Genomic DNA, 24,844 nt, shown 5'->3' on the forward strand with positions numbered 1-24,844 from the left:
GTGGCAATGAGAGAGATGGGGAGAACACCATAAGAAGAGGAAAGTTAGGGGATGTTTGCTTAGAAACGGAAGGAATAACACTCAAAAATGTAAAATAAAAATACTCAAGTTAATAAGAATAATTAAAAAAAAAAGAAAAAAATGACACCCTGTCTTAGTTAGGGCTTCACTGCTGTGAACAGACACCATGACCAAAGCAAGTCTTATAAATGACAACATTTAATTGTGGCTGGATTACAGGTTCAGAGGTTCAGTCCAGAGGTAACATCTAGGTAGGCATGGTACAGGAGGAGCTGAGTTCTACATTTCACCCAAAGGAAACCAGGAACAGAATGAGCATCCTCAGGCAGCTAAGAGGACAGTCTCTAAGCCAACCCCAACAATGATGCACTTTGTCCAACAAGGCCATGCCTTCTAATAGTACCATTCCCTGGACCACGCATGTGCAAATCATCAGATACTCCTTCTCCAAAATGCCAATTTGAGACCTGGGATGGGGAAAGACCCAAGAGAGTCTATGAGCATGACTCTAGTTGAGATCCCTAGCAGTGGGGATATGGAGCCTCAAGTGACCACATTCTGTAGCTAGGCATGACTCCCAGGGACTGCATAAGACAACAACTTACCAAAAACCTTGACCCCAAAAATGTGACCAACCCTGAAAATTGTGTAGGAACAAAAGATGGATCAGACAACAGAGACAGAATGAATGGCCAATCAAAGACTGATCTAAATTGAGATCTATCTCATTGCCAAAAATCAATCCCTGGCAATATCAAGGATGCTCTCTTATGCTTGCAGACAGGATCCTAGCATAAAGGTTCTCTGTAAAACTCCAGCCAGCAGCAGATGGAAACAGATGCAAAGACACACAGCCAGATATTAGATAGAATTGGAGAGTCTTGGGGAAGAGTTAGGAGAAGGATTGTGGGACCTTAAGAGGACAGGATCTCCACAGGAAGATCAGCAGAGTCCACTAACCTGGACCTTGGGGAATTGCAAAGACTGAATCCCAACCAAAAAGTGAATATGAACTGGACATAACCCTCAAGCACCCTCTCCCAACCCTGTCTTGCACATATGTAGCAGATGGCCAACTTGGTCTTCATATGGGTCCCCAACAACTGGAGTGGGGGCTGTCTGTGAATCTTTTGCCTGCCTGTGGATTCCACTCTAAAAGGGCTGCCTTGTCTTCTCCTCAGTGGAAGAGGATGTGCCTAGTCCTAAAGTGACTTGATATACCAGGTTGGGTAAATACCCAAAAGCGTCTCCCCCTTCTCCAAGGAGAAGGATAAGGGGGAATAAGGGAAGAAGCTGTGTGAGGAGGGGAATGGGAGAAAAGAGGACTCTGATATTGGGATGGAAAGTAAGTAATAAATTAATTTATTAATTAAAAACAGTGTTCATTGAAATAAAGGGAATAGGAACACAAACTTTCAAGTGAAAGAAGAGAAAATAGAAAGAAAACAAGAAAGGCAATATAAAATTAAAAAGATTAATTCAATAAAACAAATATTTCAATTTTCTTAACATTGTAAAAAAATGAACAAAAAAATATAGAGAACATCAACACACAACAAACACACTCTGAATATCTAGAAAGAAACAGAAATTAAGAGACAAACCATTCACCCAACAATGACAAATGCAGAAATCAGCAGCTAGACCTATAATTACTCCAAAGATGCCTAAGCACTTGCATCAGCACACAATGGCATAATATGTCTCCACCAGAGCCCAGCTATCCTACCATAGCAGACCCTGACTATTCCAACATAACTGAAGCACAAGGTAGGTAACTTAAAATCAACTATCTGAGGATGATAGAGGTCCTTAAAGAAGAAATTAGTAAACCCCTAAAGAAATTCAGGAAAATACAAACAAATAACTGTGGGAAATGAATAAAACTAATCAAGAATTGAAAATAGAACTGGAAGCAGTAAGAAAAACACAAACTAGGGAATTCTGGAAATGAAAAATTTAGTAAAGTGAATGGGAATTACAGAAGCAAGCATCAATAATAGACTATAAGAGATGAAACAGATAATCTCAGGTGTTGAAGTTACGATATAAGAAATAGATAGATTGGTCAAGAAATTGTTAAAATTTTAAATATTCCTGACACAAAATATTCAGGAAATCTGGAACTTGTTGAAAAGACAAAATGAAAGAATTACAAGGAAAAGAATTTCAACTCAAAGACATAGAAAATATTTTCAACAAAATCAGTAACAACAACAACAATAATTAAACAAGAAACTTCCTAAACAAAAGAAGGTACAAGAAGGAAAAAAAACACCAAATAGATTGGACTACAAGTGAAATTCACCTCATCACAAAATAATCAAAACACTAAACATTCTTAACAAAGAAAGAATATTAAAAGCTGCAAGAGAAATGGCCAAAAACAGCAAAGGGTTGGGAGGGGAACACCCATTGTATTAAATAACACTCAGAAATGTATATGAATTCTCAATAAAAAAAAAAAAGAAAGCAAAAAAAAAAAAAAAAAAGAAATGGCCAAAAAAAAATAACAATGTATTAAATTATATTGGATTCTCAATGGAGATTCTAAAATTATGAAGGCAGTGGAAAATTGCGATGCAGATTATAAGAGACCACAAATGACCAACTAAACCAACCAAACAAGTAAAACCAACAAAACAGACAAAAAACAGGCAGAAAGATTATTTGAATTGATACTTTGTTATACTCAAGGATTAATGCAAGGGTCTAGTCATCATCAGAGAGGCTTCATCCTGCAGTAGAGGGAAGCAAGTGAGTACAGTGTTGTATAGCTGGACATTATGCAGAGAAACTAAATTGGAGATCTCCAGTTCCCTCAGAGACTGGGGAACTGGGTTTGTTTCTTTAGAGACTGGAGAAAGTGACAAAAGGAAAGGCTACAAGTGAGAAGAGATGGAGGACACTGTGAGAAGAAGCCTCTATAAATCAACTAAGAAGGGCTCCTGTGGGCTCACAGAGACTGAAGCCTCAATTACAATCATGTCTTATGTATTGCCTTCTGGAAGTCTGTTCTTTTCCGAAGAGGAAAAGGAGGGAGAGTGGATCTGGGCAAGAAGGAAGGGAGGAAGTGGGGGGAGTGGATGGAGGAAAAACTGTAGTTGGGAATCATTGTGTAACAGAAGAATCTGTTCTCATAAAAAAATTTGGCACTCCACAATTAAGGCAATCAATGTTTGCAATCTACATCTGACTTAATCGAACTATTATATAGGGAAAACTGACAGGAAAAATGAAGAGAGAAAGGAGGTAAAGGGATGGAGCAATTTATTCTAAGTTTTAATTTTTTTAAATTAATCCTTTTATTTATTACTTGGAATTAGTAATAATCTTTCCTCCAAGTAACTATTACTGCTTTTATGTTCTTGAAGATGCATGCTGTGATAATTCTTGTGTGCTCTTGTGTGCCATTACATTTCCTTTCCTTCATGAGTATATGGGAATGGATCCAATTTCATGAGCCCTTCCTACAAGTATTCACAGCTGCTCCAATTTCAAGATGGCACTGTCCACCAGAAGACTGAGTTCCATGGTGACTTGCCTGGTGATCACTGTTTGGATTACTGTTTCAATTAGGTTTCATGTAGCTCCATCTGACCTAGAACTTACTAAGTAGCTGATGCTGACATTGACCTCTTTCATTTTCCTGGTTCTGTCTATTGTCTTTGAAGTACTGGTGTGAACCTCTAAACCAAGTTTATCAGATACTGAGATGAAAACCCAGAGCTTCATGCCCTGGAGCCAAGCAGTCTACCAGCTGAGGTACATTCACGGAGCTTGTGGATGGATTCTCCTTAGTCTTCTTCCTTTAATTACTCCAAGCATAATGATGTTGGTTGATGGTTAGGATATAGGTAAAACCATGTGGATCAGTCAATATTACATGAAGAAGCAGTATTTAATATATTGAATCAGTGACAAACACACTGCATTCCATGGGATAAGTGATCAAAATGTTATTAAAATGTAGAAAACAAAATAGTTCTCCACAATTTCACAAGAACTTACCATTCCATGTCTGAATTATGAGGGAACAAACTATGCACTGATTTTTACGAGAGTGTAATGGAAACAAAACAGGGATGTATGGAGATCGATGACTTCAAAGAGATTATAGTAGATACTACAAGAAGAACAAAAGTCTAGTTGAATCTTACTATGTCTATACTTTTCCTATGTACTGCCAGACTTGTATAATTGATCTTTTATTAATTCTATGTAGGCGATGATTTTTTTTGTTAAATTAACATTGTCACTGTGGGATCAATTTAATATAATTTTGAGGAAAGTTTGTGATTTAAAATTTTATTTTCCATTAATAGTAATATATTCTGGTGAGAGAGAAACTCTAAAGTAACGAGAGAATAATCAGTAATTCCTTATGGGGGGCTTTTGTCGAATTTTTCCCCTAACAACATAACTCCCTTCTATGAGAATAAGAAGTTGCTGATAAAGTCACTTCTCAATGAATTCAGAATTATCCTGGTTCACTATGGATCTTGGAATCTGGCTGTGAATACAGTGAAGAAGACAACTGGAGAGATAATAGGAAATCGTCTGTGAGTCTATGTCTATTGGAAACTTATAAAGTTCTATGCATTCCTGTTAAACATTTTCTCAGCCTGTTAAACAATTCTTTAAAAATTGCCACTCTGTTTTTGGAGAGGTTTTACCGACTGTTATTATGCAATAGCATATTCCAGCATGCCATATATCTTGTCTCTGATCATTGTAATGTTGTACTTTTAGATGTAGGTCATAGACTGTGGGTGGCTGAGCATTAATAAATGCATTTCAGACAACCCCATTCCTTTCTCTCCTCTTTCATGATGATGTATTCACATAAATTATGCAGTGTCATCTTTGAAAAGAGTTTATAGTATTCAAATGCAATGATTAGTGGTGAAAGAATCAAAATGAAATTACTGAAGATATTACTCTGAATTTACAACATAAAAGTACTGATAACATGGCAAGAATATTTGCTGTTACATTTTCTACCTTCTTTTTTTAGTATTAGAGCTATGGGCATAGTATGAGTCTTATCTCAATGTTTGATGGGACTTCTACCTTAGGTGTTATAACGGATGACTGAAGTTGTATTCCTTTGTTTTATGAACTATTGATTATAAAAATAACAAAATATATTTAACAATAATAATCAATTATTAATTTTACATTTTACAAGTGAATTTTCAGTATTAAGAAAGTGTTAGTCCAATAACACTGCAGAAGATACATACTTTTCATTTAATTTGCAGAAACTCACCTGATGAAATATAAATGAAAGCCATAATATAGCAAAGGCTCTATCTAGTTAGGATCATGAACACCTAAAAAAAAAAATACTGGGCCTGCACAAAGGCAGTGTAGAGATTTCTACAACCATGGGTCATTGCAAGGTTCCCCCTTGAGGAAGATATTTTAGTCTTGGCTCGCTTCTATTTTTACTCTTGGCTGTGTTGTTGTTGTTGTTGTTTTTTTAATAGCATATTCTAGCCTTGGTTAAATCAGCCATGTGCTAAGCACTATAAAATATTGACAAAAAGATACCAGTAGCTATTCTTTGCTACACTGTGGGTTCTTATTCCTTCCAAACTCTTTTTTTCTACTCTTTCAAATGCCTAAGGCTAGATTTTTCATTCATGTCTTGATGATGTGAGAAATCTAACATAGGAACAAACTAGCAAGTGTTCATGGCAAACAAATGCTTTGGAATACACATTGTCTAAAAATATGTGGTTTTGGCTGGGAAGAAATACAATCTTAAGCTCAGAATTTGCAGTTATTAGTGATGAGCATATACAACAGATGTCAAATAGAAGTAACACGGCTTTTTGGCTGGATACATTTCTTGATACTTGTTAAATAAATGACTATAAAAAGAAGTTGGAGATAGGGTTCATAAAAATTTTGTACTACAATATTTGTTGAATGTACGACTGATACTTCAACAAGCGAAGAGGAATACTTCAGGACACTTCAAACCTAGTTGCTAAAACAATGCACATTTAGTATCTTTCCATTTGTAAAGGTCAGAAATCAAAAATCAATGTGAAAGGATGCCCTGTTGAAGGTCTCACTGGATCTAAATGTTTAAAAGCTGAGAAAAGAGATTCTTGTTTCTTTGGGATTTTTGATGTCTCTTCAAACTTATGGGTAGTGCTGAGATTAATTTACTCGTGTTTGTGGAACTTGTATTCCTAACAATCTTTGGCTTCAGCCTATTGCCAGTATCTGATGTTTCCTGCAGTTCATGGCCAATGTCTCCAAGAGCCAAGTGACAAAAAAGTGGTCTGTTCACACCCAGAATACAGCAAATACATAGGCGAATGCCAGTAGCAAACTGAGAACGGGACCCCCTTTGAAGGAATCAGAGAAAGGACTGGAAGAGCTTGAAAGGGCTCGAGACCCGATATGAACAACAATGCCAACCAACCGGAGCTTCCAGGGACTAAGCCACTACCTAAAGACTATACATGGACTGACCCTGGACTCTGACTTCATAGGTAGTAATGAATATCCTAGTAAGAGCACCAGTGGAAGGGGAAGCCCTGGGTCCTGCCAAGACTGAACCCCCCAGTGAACGTGATTGTTGGTGGGAGGGCGGTAATGGGGGGGAGGATGGGGAGGGGAAGCCCATATAGAAGGGGAGGGGGAGGAGTTAGAGGGATGTTTGCCAGGAAAGTGGGAAGTGGAATAACAATCAAAATGTAAATAAGAAATTCTCAAGTTGATAAAGATAAAAAAATGGAAAAAATGTGGTCTGTTTTCTTCTTCAGTAGGCAAGCATGTCTCTCTTCCTTCACACTTTAGAACATGCAGAGAAAATTTTTCCCTGTAGTGCCTTGTGCCTTTTATGGGAGAAATAACCACAGTGAACTTGGCTTCACTTGCTTATTTACAGTAAAAGTCAAGTTTAATTTGAATGTCAGTAGCCAAAAGTCTTGCTTTCTAGCAATCACTCACTGAAAGGAACAGTGAACATTATTCTGCCTTTCCTGTCTTCAGAACTGATGACCAATGGGCTGACTGCACAGTGTAACAGTTTCACACACATCTCCATGTGACCAGGCTTGTTAAGTTCGAGAATTTACTTTGGTTAGTCTTGCTCTGAAGGCCCTCTATATGGCTCTAAGATTCCTTTTGTTTTGTGAAGGTTTCCCCACACTTTCCTTTGTTTACTGCAGCTCATCCACAAATTTCTTTACACTTGTCTCACTCTTGGCCCGTCAGGGGTCATTCTGTATCATAACTTTCTATAAACAGAAGAGGCCATTTCTATGTTTTACTAAACCCTGGTGAATTCTCATCAAGAAGGAATTCTGTAGCCATTTCCCTCTCAGCTACACATGCCACATTTTAAAGTTCCCTGCAGCAAGTCACAGATGTTATTGGAATACAAAGCTCTATTGTTGTGTATACTACAGAGACCAGCTGAATTAACATGAAGTAGACAATCATTTCCTCTCATTTTTCTTGTTCAAGAATATCTCAACATCAATTTTCTTCTCGAGGTAGATTTTATAATGAGGTATGACTTTTAAATCTGATTTTTATCATATCCTACAAAATAAATCTTTAACCCACAGGGCTAAAAATTCCATTTGTATTCATCAAGTCTATTACTTTACCTTTAGTCATAAGCTCACCCACACTATTGCCTGTAACATAGAAAGGAGGATATTTCATTTTTTTTCTAAAGTCCTCTAGATTTCCCAGCTCCTTTAGCAACTTGTTCACACATTTAATAATGTCTCCTGTCAAAAAGCTCATTTTTCTCCTCTCACAACTTCAACCTTGTTATTGACACTTTTAAAGAAACATCCCTGTAGGGTGGGGAAGTTTTAACTTTTAGAAGAACTACACAAATCCTGATCATGAACATGGGAATTATCACTTTTTAATTTCTTGGAATTTTGTTGACTGACATTAAGCTTAATAAAAATAAAAGATATAAGACTGATAAGATAGTGGAAAAGTTTCTGCCCTTTCCTTGTTATTTGTTTCCTTGAAAAACTAAAATTAAGGAAAATATTAGCAATAACCATACACTGAAGTGGCAATTACATTTCCTCTAGATAATTATTATTATATGAGAAATTTTCAGCTTGGTGTATATCTATGTTTTTCCAAACTCTTAGTTATTTTACCCATTATACAGGTAAAATCTATGAACCCAGAATATATGTTCTAAAGTAATACTTCCCAATTATATATTTTTTTCCTTAACTATGAACGTATATGAGAAAAAAATGTATGGATGGACAAGTTACAGAAAGGGATGTGAATTTAGGAAAAGATGAGAATTTGGCTCAGTGGTAGAGCGCTTGCCTAGGAAGCAAGGCCCTGGGAATTCCTCAGCTCCGAAAAAAGAAAAAAAAAAAAAAAAAAAAAAGGATGGAAAAGAGATGAGAGCAAAATAGCAGGGAGGATGTCTGGAAAAATAATAGTAAGTAATCACACTACTAATGATCTACCAATTATAGTCCCTTAATATACATATATATATAACACACACACATATATGTGTGTGTGTGTGTGTGTGTGTGTGTGTGTGTGTGTGTGTGTGTGTGTGTGTGTGTGTATATTTATGTTGGGTTGACAATGCTGCCAAACATGTCTAAAAATCATGCCAAACATAAAATGTCCTCTTTTAAGTTGTTGTAAAAATGTTGTAAGAATGCTGCTACTACTCTTGATTTACATCCAAAGTTAAAAGGCAAATCCTTATTGCAGAAGATACCATAAACCTCAGACACAGGGCCCAGAGACCATGATCTGGAATGACCTGAAAGGCTCCTGAGGACTAGCTTCCATTGAACTTTCTGGTACCATGGAAGCTTCCAAAGGAGGGAGGCAATCAAAAGTCCTATCCTGATAGGAACCTATGAACTACTATAATGACTTGTATATTGGGATAACCCCAAGGATGCCGTAGTGTTACACACCTTGGCAGTTAACCCATAGCTCTCTAAGGGGACTTAAGACCTACCCAAATCAATAGAAATCATGTCTGCTACTGGGAATCTAATGAAATACCCAGGATTAATGATGAAAGGTAGGAGAACCTACAACTGTCACCTTCCTGATCCAGCATAATGCATTTCTCCATTTTAAATGTCTTTCATATAAACAAATATGTGTGGTCTCCTCCCTCCATATAGGAAATCTGTTGTTGCAACAGATGGACCACTACAGAAAAAGCACAATCAACCAGAATGCAGAGTTATAGAGACCATTCTCAGGTAATATACCCACAAAACACTTACCACTTACGCTAAGGCTCAGGGATCTGTTCAGAAGAGGAGACAGAGAGGTTGTAAGAACTAAAGTATCAGGGAGTTAGCTGTGAAATTGTGTCTCCTGGAAAGGTAAGAAACTAAAGTCATAACATCTCACCAGCTTGACTATCTCAATATGAGTTGAACAAAGGACAACAGTAAACAACCTAATGTATACAGAGGAAAGACCAGGAAAACCTACAGTCAACGTAGGGATGAGGAAAGTGGGAGAAACATTCTTCTCCAGGGAAAAGCATGCCTATTAGTTATCAACTGACAATATGGAGATCAAACAATCATACTAAAAATTATACATGCAATGTCAATTAATGAAAATTATGAATTTGATTCAGACTAAGGAAAGGGCATATAGTAGTGTTTGGAGAAAGTAAATGGAAGGAGGATATCAAAGAATAAAAGAAATATTTTTTTAAATTTATGTATGTTAACCTCCTAGTATTACTTCATACTCAATGTGAATTAGAAAACCTTTTCAGTCCTAGTCGCTTCCTTTCTTACATTAAAAATTATTATAGTCTTGATGTTTATGCGATTTTCCAACTTAAATTTATGTGGAATCCAAATAAGATAAAATATTAAATGCCTAATACTTCTCTGATCACTCAGAATAGTCAATCATTTCAAAAATATATTGGCTTAAATTTAACTATTTTTTTTATTTTCTGATATAATGAAAATGCATGTCTATCCTCATATTAATTGAAAAAAGTGTGAGTGTCTTAGCTCATTTTATTTTAAATTATTTGCCTGTATAGCTACACTGACTATGTGACTATTGTTTCATCCTCCTCCCCCCAAAACAGGTATAGTTATTGTGTATTTACATTAATTATAGAAAATATAAAGAAGTCAGGTGAAGAAGAAAGAGCTAGAAAACAGCCCTTGAATGTATGAGAAGGGATATGAGAAACATAAACTTACCACAAAAGCACATAGTTTGGCTCTTTTAGCGCTGTACCCCCTCTGTCCCAACCCTAGCCTATCAAGCTCACGGAGTAATAAAATACTGAGGAATACTGGCAATAAAAACCCTGCTATAAACTTGGAATTGTGACATCACCTAATCATTAATATTAACTAGTAGCAAGAGCTGATATGCATTACAATCTCTAGTGATATTAAAAACCTATCTTTCACGATGACTAAGTATACATAACAAGAAATTCATCTGGGTGCATATGCAAAATCATGTAATTCCAGCACTTAGTGGGCTGAACTGGGAGATTGCAATCTTTTGTTTTTAGATAATTTTCTGTCTTCTCCTTTATTTTTTGTTTGTTTGTTTTTAGAAGTCATGGCGGGGTGTTAGCAAATGTAAGCCAAAGATTTTGCCTACTTTGGTTTTTAAAATGATATATCATAGGTTAAATAATGGAACTTCTTTCTGGGTAGCTGCTCTGTCTAGGAAGGACAGAACCAAGGGCCTATGTGTGGAAAGGTCACACCTCATGACTCACCAGCAACTTCTCCCTGTGTTCTTTCTCAGTAGAATGTCATAGGGCATCATGAGACACCAATTTCATTCACAGTTTATCAATCCTCAAGACACAACATTTTCCTAAATTCATCATTTCATGTTCTATTTCCTTAAGGGTAGAGTTTCAAAACGGTAGTTTGTGTATACATGAACATTCCATCTAAAATAAATGTAAACATAGTAGAGGAGGCAAGATTTCCTCCAATAATTATGTAGGGAATATGATAAATGAACAAAATCGTGAGACTGCTGTGTTCAGTAGTGTGTGATAGCGAAATTGTAACAATAAATAGTGATAATTTTAAAAAGAAGACATAAATTTTACAAAGACCAACAGATGAGCCATTAGCCCCTTCACATTGAGTTCCTTCTCAGTTTCAAAAATCTACACAGTGGGGAAGACGGCCAAGTCTATATTCATAGTATAGGAATCTGAATTAATTTATGTAAAGACCTTTAATTTAGACAGAAATAATATATGCTCTTCATGTTTATTATTTCAAAGTCTAATGCTTCTCCATTACAAAACATGCTAGAATATATAATTGTTACCTAATAACCAAGTTTGGCTATAATAAAAGATCAACCAAATTTCATATCCACAGATGTACACATTCAATCTATAGTTCAAGATACTTTTCTTTGGATAAATTATATACTAAAACCACAGCCAAAACAAAAAAAATTTTTACTTGACTTTTTATTTTACTACTTAATTTTTTATCACCAGAATATTGGAAGTTTATATCCTTTCTTTTTTTAAACAGGAAATTACAAGTGTGTGTGTGTGTGTGTGTGTGTGTGTGTGTTTGTGTGTGTGTGTGTGTGTGTGTGTGAGTAGTCAATATTTATAACATCTTTGAAGGGTATCAATTCATTTAAAGTACAATAGTTTCTATATTTTATGTGTTAAACAACAGATTTTATGTTGAAAACTTATCAATTGCTTTTACCCATTTTTAAAAACATATGGGATATTGTTTGGATTTGGAATATCTCCAGAGACTCATATGTTGAAATTCTATTTCCAATAGAGCAGTGCTCTGAGTCGAAGCTTTAGAAATGTTTAGATAGAAAGAAATATGATGGTTTCAGTAAATTAATAATGAAAGCTGATAGAAAAGATGAAGTGGGGTGTTTAGAGGACAGCTTTATCAATATTCTATCTATTTTAATTTCTACTGACCCCCCAAAAGAACTACTTTAGATTCCTATGAGGTAAACAACCCCCTCAGTTTCTCATTTGTACAGCCCTGTTCTTCCCCATTTTAGATCAAAAAACAATGGAGCCATACAACCTTGGAGAGAGACCTCTGAAAACTGTAAATCAAAATAAACTTCCCCTCTTTAAAGTTGTTTGTATTTTGGTATTTTCTCACAATAATGAAATCTAACAGCTCATTCTTTCTTAAAATATCTAATTTTTTTTAGCAGTCAGACTTAGTCAATAGCCTTTAAACTCACATCCCGTTGAGTCTTCAAATAACATGACTTTACACCCCACATAGTCATGAGACGCTCCTGGTACTTCAGCAGAAAGTCTTCTACATTCTAAGTTTTTAGTGTGAATTTTAAACATACTTACAGATACATCTTTCTGTGAATAGTTTTACAAATGGTCAGTCAATCATTTAAAAACATTTAGTATACAGAATTAAACCTCATTTGAGATCCATTAACAAATTGAGAAGTTTACAATCAATGCAGAGGATGGTTTCATCCATGTGGTACAGGTAAGGCTTGCATTAGATAACATTCAGAGTGTAGAAAATAGAATGGTTGAAACGTTACTGCTTCCTGGAACACTTACTTTTCAGGACGAACTGGAGCATTACAAACAGAAGCTCAGGTTTTATTTCGTCCTATGTACTAAGGTTCCCTGAACTCTGCAATGAGTTTCCTGCCAGAATAATGATGACTCACACATAGTTTTTCTCTATTAAAAAAATAAGATTATAAAGAATGTCTGGATTGATGTTGTCAAACAGTGTATGTTAAAGTCTTCCAAGCATCTCTGCCTCCTTCACCTTGCCATTTACTTTTTGTAGACATATTCTGTCTATATTTCCTGCAAACCCTGCTTTTCAACCATGCCTGTAATTACTTCTTTAGTAGCCGAATCTTCATCCCTCGCTGGTCTTTCCTGAGCACCATAAACTTGCAGTTTTTAATGACCCCCTTAATAACGAAGCAGAACTCTTATCTCTCAGGTCCATGCTGCCAGTCTCATCTCCTTTCTATTCCAAAATTCTAGTTCACATTTCTGAGCTATAGTTATGTATCTTGAATTGTTGGAGGCCTGTCCGTGTTTTATATATCTTTATTCACCATCCCCTCTCATTATATCCCAAATATGTAATGTCAAAGTAAACGCGTCTCAAAAAGCTTAGATCTTCTTTGTGGAATAAAAGCTAAGTTCTTACACATTATTATTTAGTTTCAATTATCTATTTTCTGCATGATCCTTCATTTAACTTTTATTCTATGTCTTTCATTCATCATTTCCTTTGGTAGAGTTAAATAATGCAAAGGAATTAAGGACTCTAAGGTGCGACCAGCTTTCTACTGATATGAAACACACAGAGTCATCAAAGAAGTAAGAGCTTCACTTATCAAACATGGCGAGATTTACAAGGAACAGTTATCCCTTATCAAGTGTGGTGGGATTTTCAAGGAACAGTTAAGCGTTGATCTCTGTTGGGTTTTCCTTTCCACTAAACGATCCCCCAAATTTGTTAACAATAAATTGCTATTCACTTTTCCCCCACATCCTCTCTTTAATATGGGTTAAGCACGTTTTGTCCTTAAGCTTCATCCTGGAAAGCCATAATTGCTCATGTAAAATCTCAAGTGAATGGATTTGCTCCTGACAAATACTTTTCTTTTATGACAAGATCAATCCCATATTAAGGTCTGCAGACAAGAGAGATCTAAGTGCATTCTGCTTTTTAACAAGCAGTGGGAAAATGACAAACTGAATCAATATGTCCCACAGTTTGCTTGCTACTCACTCGGGCTATTCCTGGAGACTCTGGCACAGCTGTCTTTTTTTTTTTCTTCTCTACATTTTGTTTTCAGAACCGACACATGGGAACTTGAGGACTGAAATAGTTAGACTTCAAAGCCCCCACTCTGTGTGGGCAACATCTTCCACTGGGTAGAGGAATGTCATAAACACTTTCAGCAGTGGGCTAAATAATAAACCTCTCTCCAGGGGCTTCTCCTCCGTAGCAGTTCCCTGTACCCATTACATCCGGCTACAGTTCAGCAACTTAAGGAAACATGGCTCCTTTACACATTACATTTATTTTATTTCCAGGCTTTTGTCCAAATAATTCTTAGGGATATACTTTTAACGTTACAAAACTTCCTACTGAAATTCTGTCCTAGACGTTTACGAAATACCGAAAGTGATATTGTTGTAGAGGTAAAATATTGCTGGTAATACAGTTTCTTCCCCATAGAGAATATTTCAACAAGCATAGAAAAAGCAAAATTGCCCCTAGCTTTAGAAAATGAACCACTTAACTTTTTCTCTGTGATGGAATGCTAGGAAAAAAAATACAATTCTTAGATATGCGTGTTGATACCACAAAAAAAAAATAATTGAGAAAAGAAAATACAGGGTATTAACACGTTTCATATGTAAGACTGCATTCCTACAGACTATAGCTGGGTTTGAATGATTATCTTAAATATTAGTAAAATTTGAAAATGTGATATTTTGTGCACATCACAGTAAAGGCTTGCATTTTGTGTCCTTTCTGTTACCAGCCTTTCAATCTCTTATACAAGCCTAAACTCAAAGAGATTGCTTTCTCCTATTTTTCTTGCTATATAAGCTTATCCCTTTAAATGAATCATATTTTCAGTTTACAAGCAAATATAGACCTTCAAATACTAGAACCACACAATCTCTGTCTAAAACGCGGATACATAGTACCCTTTTATAAGTGTGCTGAGAAGACATTTCTGTAAATTCACTTGATCCAAATTCCCTAGGAAAGGAGTTATTATGTTTTATTCCAATTATTATTATTATTATTATTATTATTATTATTATTATTATTATTATTCACTTTGTTTCCCATTCACTGCCTCCATTCCAGTCATGACAGGAATTCTTAACAGCTGTGGAAGATTTAGGGCATTAGGGGTTTTTGTTTGCTCATTTGTTCTAAATAAATAGAAAAAAATTAAAGTCACTAAGAGATCCAAGGAGTCTTGATGATTTGAGTGCCATAATAACCTTTTATAAATGAAGGAATGTCCACTTGAGAGAGCATAGAAGATAGCTATATGAATGTGTAAGGATGCTATGGATGTACATCAGGAAACCTATGGTGGTTTAAGAGAGAATGGCTTTTGTATTTGATAAGGTAGTTCCCATTTTCTGGCACTATTTAGAGTTTTATGCGTGGTCTTTGATAGTTTAAAGACACAGGTGACTCGCATTTGCAGTAGCTACTTCCTGCTTACAGCTTACAATGGGAGCGCCAAGATTCTTACCGAGCCACCGCCACCGGATACCTGCCGCATGTCGCCATGCTCCCTGCTCATGACAAAGCTCTTATCTCACTTGAATCAGAAGCCCAAATAAATATGTCTTTTATATGTTTCTTTGGTCATGGTGTTTTAAGCACAGAAACAGAGTAGTAACTAATACAGAAAAGGGTATTAGACACTGGGTTGCTGACCTGAAGAACTCGCTTTGCTGTATTTTGGAGACATGTGGAAGACTTGGAACTAGAATCGCAGTTGAGTGCTTTTAGCAAAGATTAATGGACCATTTTAGGAGGAGCCTGGAAGCAGTGCTGGGAGCAGTACAGACTGAGGAATCCTGGCTCCGGAGGTTTTAGAAGGGAAAACTATTAAGAACTGGGCTTCAGGTTGTTCTTGTGATATACTGGTAAACATTTTGCTCTTGTCCTAAGAGCTTGTGAGACTCTAAATTTAAAAGTAATACAATGTTTTCTTTGGCATAGGTAATTCCAAGGAATATGCTGTTTTATCTGTACAGTGGTTGAGAGTAATTAGTGGTCTGAAAGTTCAATGAAAATAATGGGTCACAATGAAATTCAAAATGAACAATTGGATGAGAAAAGACCACTGGAAAACTTAATGTTAAAATCAAGGTTCTTATTGGAAGGGTCTGTAATTGTTAGGGATTAGCATCATTAAGATGTGCTCTGCATCTGCATTGAAATAAAGGAAGATTGCCCTCTGTGAAGGAGCTCTCAGCTAAGCTTCCAATGCCTGGAAGAGTGCTTAAGGCACCGAGATACAAATTAAACCAAGAGAAAAAAATCTATTCCTAATATCACTTCATAAATTTAAAATAAGCAAATATCACATTGCCTCTTTGAGCTATATTGTATCTGGCTTGGTTGGAATTAGCTTGTTAAGAGCTTAGTGTGGGAGGAAACACTAAGTAATTAAAATGTTGCCTGATTATTTTCAACTGAATATTAAAATTAAAATGTAGTTCTGGTTCCTACATCTCTTTCTTTTACTTATTTTTAGTATATCCAGTAGCCTCTATGACTGGTGGAATATTTCCAGTGCAGACAAATTTAGTAAGGTGATATATGTTTGTGATAACATACATTGCATTTACATAATTCCACAAAATAACTTGTTTGAAATTTATGATATACTGAAACATAAGTCCTAAAAAATATTTTCCAAATAAATTAACAAAGTACAGGAAAGTATAACTCTAAATTGATAGAAATCTATTTCATGAATTAAATCTTTATAGGCATGGTGATTTGCACAACTAGTGTTTAATGAACTTAATATCATCACGCATGCTAACTTTTAAAATTTAACTTCGAGATTTATGTAATTACAATGTTTTCCCCTTGCCTTTCTTCCTTTCAAATCTTCACAAATACCATCCTTACTCTCCTACACATTTTTACCTCTCACATCACTAATTCTTACTTCATGTTATTCCAAGTGTGTTATTCCAAGTGTGTTATTCCAGAGTGGGGGGACTCAGTTTCCTCTCCTACCCCCATCTTTCCTCAGTCGCCAATAGTTCTTTTTATATAATTGATGCTCGATGACCTTTGCTGTCCACTGACATCATCCTTGTTCATCTCACACGTCACAGTCATGTTAGTGAGATTTGCCGATAATTGGTAGGAAACACAATCTCACAGTAGATTTATTGTCCCTTTGGTTCTTAAAAATCGTTCTGCTCCCTTTTCCTTTATGCTCCCTAAGTACTGGAGTTGAAGGGTTTTGTAGGTGTACCCACTGGGACTTGCATATATACCTATGCATTTTTACCAGTTCTGGTTTTTTATAGTGTTCTCTATCTGTTGCAGTAAGTTTTCTTGATAAGGGAGGAACAAAGCGTTTTGATAGATTTTCTTCTCAAGTCATCTCTCCTACCCACAGCCCACCCCTTTGTAAGTATTCCTCCTGTAGGTTCTTTTTCTCTATCATGCCATGGAAATCGACTCTGCTGTGTCTATGTACCATGTATTCGTTAACTGTTCATTTGTTTATGGACATGCATGTTGCTTCTAATTCCTTGCTATTATGAGTAGAGCAGTGATAAATATGAACACACCTTTTTTTGTAGCAGAATATACACTCCTTTGAGGACATGCCCAGGGTGGGATAGCTAAATTATATGATAGTTCTATCTTACAAGTTTTGGGAAACCTCCATACTGATTTCCATAATTGCTGTACTAGTGTACCCCCTCACCTGCAGAAAATAAGAGTTCCCCTTTTCTCCACAGAATCACCAACATTTGTTGTCAGGCTTCATGATATTAGACATTCTGACTGGGATGAAGGAGTTTATAAACACATGTTTTTAAGTGCATAAAAGCAAACACTGTTACTTAGTTTTGCAACCATTTGGAATTATGTTCATATTTTTCTACGAAAAAAGAAGAGCATGAAAAATAATCTCATAGTCTTCCAGCTTTGAAGAGATATGATTGTGATTTATGTATGTTCTAAATTTTGTCAATTGCTTACATATGGTTTCTAATATTTAATAAGCGCTTTTTCATCTTTAGTCTCCATATCTGTTTTTAATTTTAAAATAAGTCTATGGAAGTTTGCTCAATGGTACTTACATAAAACCTTGGTTTGTGTCACTTTTGAAAGGCTATTGGTTTTTGGTTTTAGTTATTTCTACTTAACATTCTATAGCCCAAAATGTATGTTTAATTAACTTGAAGTAAACAGGTTATTTATGTTAGTATCCAAATTAGACATTGATTTGGGGATTATATATAAAACTGTTTTACTTGGTTATGCTGATCTTTAGAGGAAGAACATATGTGGAGTTTGAAGATGCTTTTAATGTAAATAAATACTACTCAGCTTTGTCACTTAAATGTGTGAAATAGTACAGTAATTTGGCTTAGAGATTTGTGAAATGTTAATGGCAAATTTCTACCATGTCTAATTTTGTAGAAGTTGGAATTTTGTTCATATACACAAATTAATTTTCCCCATTAAACATTGATTGTGTTATGCTTTGGGTTTAGTAAATATTTAGTGGCCAATCAGCAGGAGGTAAATAAAAAAAAATTAAAATGTGCTATCGCCACATTTGAAAGTATTGTTGAATATCCCAACATGCAGTTTTTGATAGAGGGATTAAAGTAAAATTCGCAGGTTTTACATATACAGAGTCTTCACTATTCTTTTTTCACAGGTTTGGAATTTAACAAAGAAGCAAAAACAGGAAGGTTCCTCGTAAACCCATCTTCTGTCGCAGTTATGAAGTAACTCTTCTCATTACGGTATTTTTTCTTTGTATTTAAAAGATTGAACATACTGCACAATTAAAAAGTTGAGAAGTTTTTCCTCTAGACAGTAAAATGTATTATCTGGAAGTGCATGGTTAAAAATATTGACTTAAATTTATTGATCTGCAACTGGAAGACTGCAATGACAATTTTCTGAGTAAAAATCAAACTATGTCTGAAATTTGTAAGTTCGATCAGAACTGTTTCCTTAACACAATACATTAATGGCTAAGAGAAAAATACTTAAAGGAGTATCATTATTCATGTATGAAAACTATTTTAAACTCTGATAAAGTATTTGTCTTCTTTATTAGCAGTATGACAATCCTTGAAGCTCAGTGTGGGAAGCATTTATGAAAGCTTTAGTTATGGTTTTAGCACTAGGAATCAACCCCAGGACCCTGAGCTTCATGCAGGCAAAGCAAGCAAACCCTTTACCCCTGAGCTATATACCACATCATGTAATGGTTATACACACACACACACACACACACACACACACTCTATACACACACACACTCTATACACACACACTCTATACACACACACTCTATACACACACATACACACACATACACACACGTACACACACACATACATACACACACATACGCACACACATACACACACACACTCACACACACATACACACACACATACATACACACACACACATACACACACAGAAGAATGGAATGTAGGAGATGTTTTCATATATATATGTATATATATATGAAATCTGTATATTATAGTAAAATTACGAAGTATTTCAGTTTGATATTGTGATTAAACTTAATTAATAACACTCATTTTCTTTCTGTCTAGAAAAACAGTATGTATTTTCTTAAATTTTTTTTCTAAGAAGTTATACCCCATACAGTTTTGAATTTAATCAGTACCACTTAGGAAAAAAAAAACCTGTTGTCTGGATAATTTTCACATTTCGTATCTTAGATAAGCCTGCTTTTGTCTAAAAGCTGATAAGTAGGGAAGATATAATTAGAATATTGGGAAAAACCTGTTTTATAATTAAGGGTTAGCTGTTCTTTGAATTCATCTCCACCATATTCATATAAATTCATTAACTTTGGATGTAATTGGAAGGCACATAATTAATGCAGTGGTTCTGAATGCTTATCAAATTACCACCAATCATCAGAGTTTCTGCATGATGCTCTGCAACACAGTGCACAGACATCAATAAAATACTAATTATAAATAACTAATTATAATGACTGCACAAGACTAAAAAACCAGCAGCACTCCTTAAATTAAGTTAGTTTTATTCACTTGGTTATTGAAGGATGAGTTGTTTCAAGCTGTAAGATTCTGAACTGACATTTTAAATTACTCCTACTCTTATAATTAATGCCAATTCACTGGGCTGTGGGGACCATAAACAGGAAAGATGCTGAGGTAAATAGGTCATCCAGATTGACATAAACTTGCTCTCTAGATTCTATTAAGTGAGAGGAACGAAAGGTATTTTCAATGATAATAATAGAGACCAAAACCACAGAGGCACACACATAGAAGCAATGAACTGCCAAGAATTTCTAGGGTAGCTTTCTAATAGTCCATAAATGCAAAATTCCTTAAGATGTAGGACTTAGATAAAACACAACACTACTGATTTTCTATTGGTACTAGTATGTCATGCGATATACTTTCCTACACTTGAATCCCTGGATGCCTGTTCCCCAAGTGTTTATTTTATACCAGGAATCTTTATTTTATGAACTCTGAGAGAATAATCTTTTAATCTGTGTAAACATTTATTCAAGAAATAAATCAAACATTTTCACAATTGATCAGATTAATATTTGGTTAAGAAAAAATAAAATTATTTTATTTGACAGTATCTGTTAATTACATATATCAAAATTATGCATATTGTGATTATTTTTCATCTTCTCACCGAAAAATGGAGTGCATTTGTGAGTTAATGCATTAAAGGTATGTCGTGACAACTCTACTAGGACTTGTGTATTTAACTCATATTCAAGAGTATAGACTCATTGGAATCCAGGAAAGAATTCCTGAAAATCAGTAATACAAAAAACAAAAGGGCTAACAAGTAAAATAATTTCAGTTCTGACATCTATCTACAACAACTGATGTATCTCCCACTATCAACATTATATACCCATAAGATGTTCAACTCTACTACAAAGACACATGCTCCATTATGTTCACAGCAGCCTTAGTCACAGTAGCCAGAAGCTGGAAACAACCCAGATGTCCCTCAACTAAAGAATGGTTACAGAAAATGTAGCTCATTTACACAGTGGAATACAATTCAGCTATCTTAAGTGAGGACATCATGAATTCTGAAGACAAATGGATGGAACTAGAATATATCATCCTGAGTGAGGTTACTCAGACAAAAAAAGGACATACATGGTGTGCACTAACTGATTAGTGTGTATTAGCCAAAACATGCAGAATACCTAGAATACACCCTACAGACCATAAGATGTATAGTTAGAAATGCCCAAGTGAGGGTATTTTACTTTCCCTTAGAAGGGGGAAAATTAATCATGGGAGGCAGAGCAAGGGAGGGAAAAGGGAGCAGGATCAGGTATGGGTGGATACAGGAGAGAACTCCAGAGGTCCAGGAGAATGAATGGAAATACAGGAAATATGCAACTGAGGGAGATGGAAAGAAGGGGGAACCTCTAGAAAGTCCCAGAAACCTGGGATGTGTGAGACTACCAGGACTAGTGGTGATGACATTAGCTGAAATGCCCAACAGTGGGATATGAAACAAGAGACCACCCCTCATAGTTAGACCTGGCCCCATGTAGACTGATGGGGCCACCTAACTGCACTTAAGATTTGAAATCCAAAATGGTTCTAAAAGAAATGCATGGACAAAAATAGAGCAGAGTTTAAGGAAAGGTCATCCATTGACCAGTGCAACTTTGGATCCATCACATGGACAGGCACCAGACCTTGACACTATTGCTGATTCCAGGCACGGCTGTCCTGTGAGAGGCTTTACCAGCAGCTGATTGAGACAGATGCAACTACTTGTAACCAAATATTGGCTGAGGTGAGGGACCCCTGTGGTGAAGGACTGAAGGAGCTGAAGGGTATGGGAACTCCATAGGAAGATCAACAATATCTTCTAACCTGGACCCCTGATCGCTCCTGGAGTTGATGCCACCAACCAAAGAGCATACATGGGCTAGTCCATCGTCCCTGGCACAAATGTAGCAGAGGACTTCCCTGTCTGGATTCAGTGGGAGATTATGCACTTAATCCTGTCGAAAGTTAATGCCCCAGGGAAGGGGGATGCTGGTGGGGGTGAGGTGGAGTGATGAAGGTGGGTGGAGGAGCACTCACTCAGATGCAAAGCAGAAGTGGGGTGGGGTGAAGAACACAAGGAAGGGGGACCAGGAAGGGGGCACCATTTGGAATGTAAATAAATAAAATACTTTAATAAAAAATATTTATCCACCAATGGAAACTCAATGTAACGTGTGTCTATACCACAAGAATAAAAATAAATAAGTGAAATCACTGATAAATTACAAATATCACAGAAAGATTGATAGTCCTTGTGACAATAGTGGAAGGTCATTTGTTTACTGTCTATACCATGTCTATATTATTGTCTAAATAATTTACCCTAAAGCACTTTACTAATATGTTCTCTAAAGTTTAACAAAATCACTGGTTTACAGATGAAAAGATGTGTTTCTCCCAAATTTATGCTGATAGCAAGTAATAAAACATTTTATCGATTTCGCATTATTTTCTGATTTAATACTGGTCTCATCTACGAGAGAATTTCTGTCACACTCTTGATTTCAGTGTTGTTTGTTTCAGAAGTTCATATTTTAATGGACAATTGCTATCTATGTTTATCTAAAGCATAAAATCAATAATATTATCTCTAGTAAAGAAAATAATAAAGATTCATTGAATTCTATAAGAAAGTTTGTTGTCAGAGTTTAAGAAAATTAATTCTTTTCAGTAGTCTTCCCATACAAGACTAGATGAACGGCATATACAGAATCACACACACACACACACACACACACACACACACACACACACACACACGCACACACACACTTTTGGGTTTTTATTTCTCTTTCACTTAAAAATTCAGTTTCATTATAGTCATAATATTCTTAAATTTCTTTTTGACAACATGTTGGATATTATACATACATACATATATATATATATATAATATATATATATATCTCCTATATATAACAGATTAATTTTTATTCCCTCTCCAACAGCTATTAAATTTCTTTCCGAAAAGTTCCTTTTCTACTTTCACGTATTTTGGGAGTAAGTGTGCATTCATGTGTAACCTGCTGAGTTTAATTAGGGTTCTTGACATGACTAGGGATTGAGTTATTTACTGGAGCAAGGACAACTAACCAGTGTTTATACTACTGAAAGAAATCACTTCCTTTTCCCTTTTAGACCTTACCTCCAAATGGCAACTTAGAATGTAATAGTCCTTCACCAACCCCATATGCATTTTTGAGTGGAATGTTATCAGCCCTGTCTAGAGTAGATTTTGTGGAGTAAAGCAAAACTTCTATGATTTCAAAGCCATATAAAATTCAGTTTTCGTAAGAGCACTTAACATAGTTGAAAAAACCTCGAGCAAAGATTGATTATAATTCATTCAGGCTGTAATATCCCGGGTGCATCATAAGACTGTGTTTGTAACACATGTCAATTATGTACTGTAGTCCTATGAAAACTTTAAAACTGATAGCATACAGATATTGTATGACACTATAATGTATTCAATAGAGAAAATTTAAATTGGAACAAAATACTTTATGCTCCAACTTTAGTTTTTGCTGCTCTGAATATTGATAACGATGTTGCCATGATCACTAAGTATAGGTCTTATTTCCTTCCACTTTTTATACCCTATTCTTAATATTGTTCTTAATAGTGTTTTGCTCCAGTAAATAACTCAACCAATACTCATGTAAAGAACCCTAATTAAACTCAGTGGGTTACACATGAATGCACACCCACTCACAAAACACAGGAAAGTAGAAAAGAAGCATATTGGAAAGAATTTTAGTGGGTGTTGGAGAGGAGATGGAAATGAATGAGTTACACATGTGATCAAAATGTATTATATATATTATGAATATATTAATTATAATATTTTACATATGTATCATATATATATAGTATATTTTGGGTTCTTCTTCAACTTCAAGGCACTCATAAGAGCTTTGCTTTGGACTCTATCATAGTTATTATCTAAATATAGATTTTAATACTTCAAAAAGAGTTGTAATTCCCTCTTTCACACTGTGCACTAGCTTTCTTGTTCAGCTGTCATGGGTATTCTGATGTACGTATAAGGACTGGCCTGTCAAAAGAGGGTTTTCTTGTGGACAGTCAACTTGAAGAAGCACAGTACTGCATCTTTAGTAAATATTGTGATGTATAACTGATAGTTTTCCACTCATGATGTCATCTTGCATCTTATAAAGAATTATTTCTTAAGTACTGTTATCATGGCAAATTGGATATTTTTTCATTAAATTTGATACCCTATTTTCCCCAATCAAACCCCCCTTTGCCTCTGGGCCCCTGATATTCCCCCTACACTGGGATCCAAGGAAGGGCTTCTTCACCAGTGCCCAACAAGTCCAATATGCAACTGGAAAAAATTGGTCTGTCCATGTGAACTGTTTGGATGGTGGTTTAGTCCCTGGGAGTACTGGTTTTTTGGCATTATTTTTCTTATGGGGTTACAAGCCCCTTCAGCTCTTTCAATCCTTTCTCCAATAGGGAACCTGCTCACAGTCCAATGGTTGGCTGCTAGCATTGGTCTCTGTATTTGCCATGCTCTGGCAGAGCCTCTCGGGAGAAAGCTATATCAGGCTCCTGTCACATGCACTTCTTGGCATCAATATTTTCTGGATTTGGTCGCTGTATGTATATGGGTTGGATCCCCAGTTGGGGCAAGCTCAGACTGGTTATTCTTTCAGTCTCTGCTCCAAACTTTGCCTCCATATCTCCTCCTATGAATATTTTTGTTCCCCCTTTTAGGAAGGACTGAAGTATCTGCACTTTGGTCATCCTTCTTCTTGAGCTTCATGTTGTATGTGTATTTTATCTTGGGTAATCAGAGCTTTTGGGCTAATATCCATTTATCAGTGAGTATATACCAGGTGGTTCTTTTGTTTTTTGTGTTTTTGTTTTTGTTTTTGCTTTTTTGATTGGGTTACCTGACTCAGGATGATACTTTCT

The 24,844-nt window shown here is 35.7% G+C and overlaps 1 pseudogene; it reads left to right on the forward strand.

Annotated features, from left to right (window-relative positions):
• Positions 1-24,844, forward strand: part of LOC116898362 — an 88,094-nt pseudogene that overhangs the window by 19,429 nt on the left and 43,821 nt on the right.

Source organism: Rattus rattus, chromosome 4, assembly GCF_011064425.1.
Source record: "Rattus rattus isolate New Zealand chromosome 4, Rrattus_CSIRO_v1, whole genome shotgun sequence".
NCBI classification, from domain to species: Eukaryota; Metazoa; Chordata; class Mammalia; order Rodentia; family Muridae; genus Rattus; species Rattus rattus.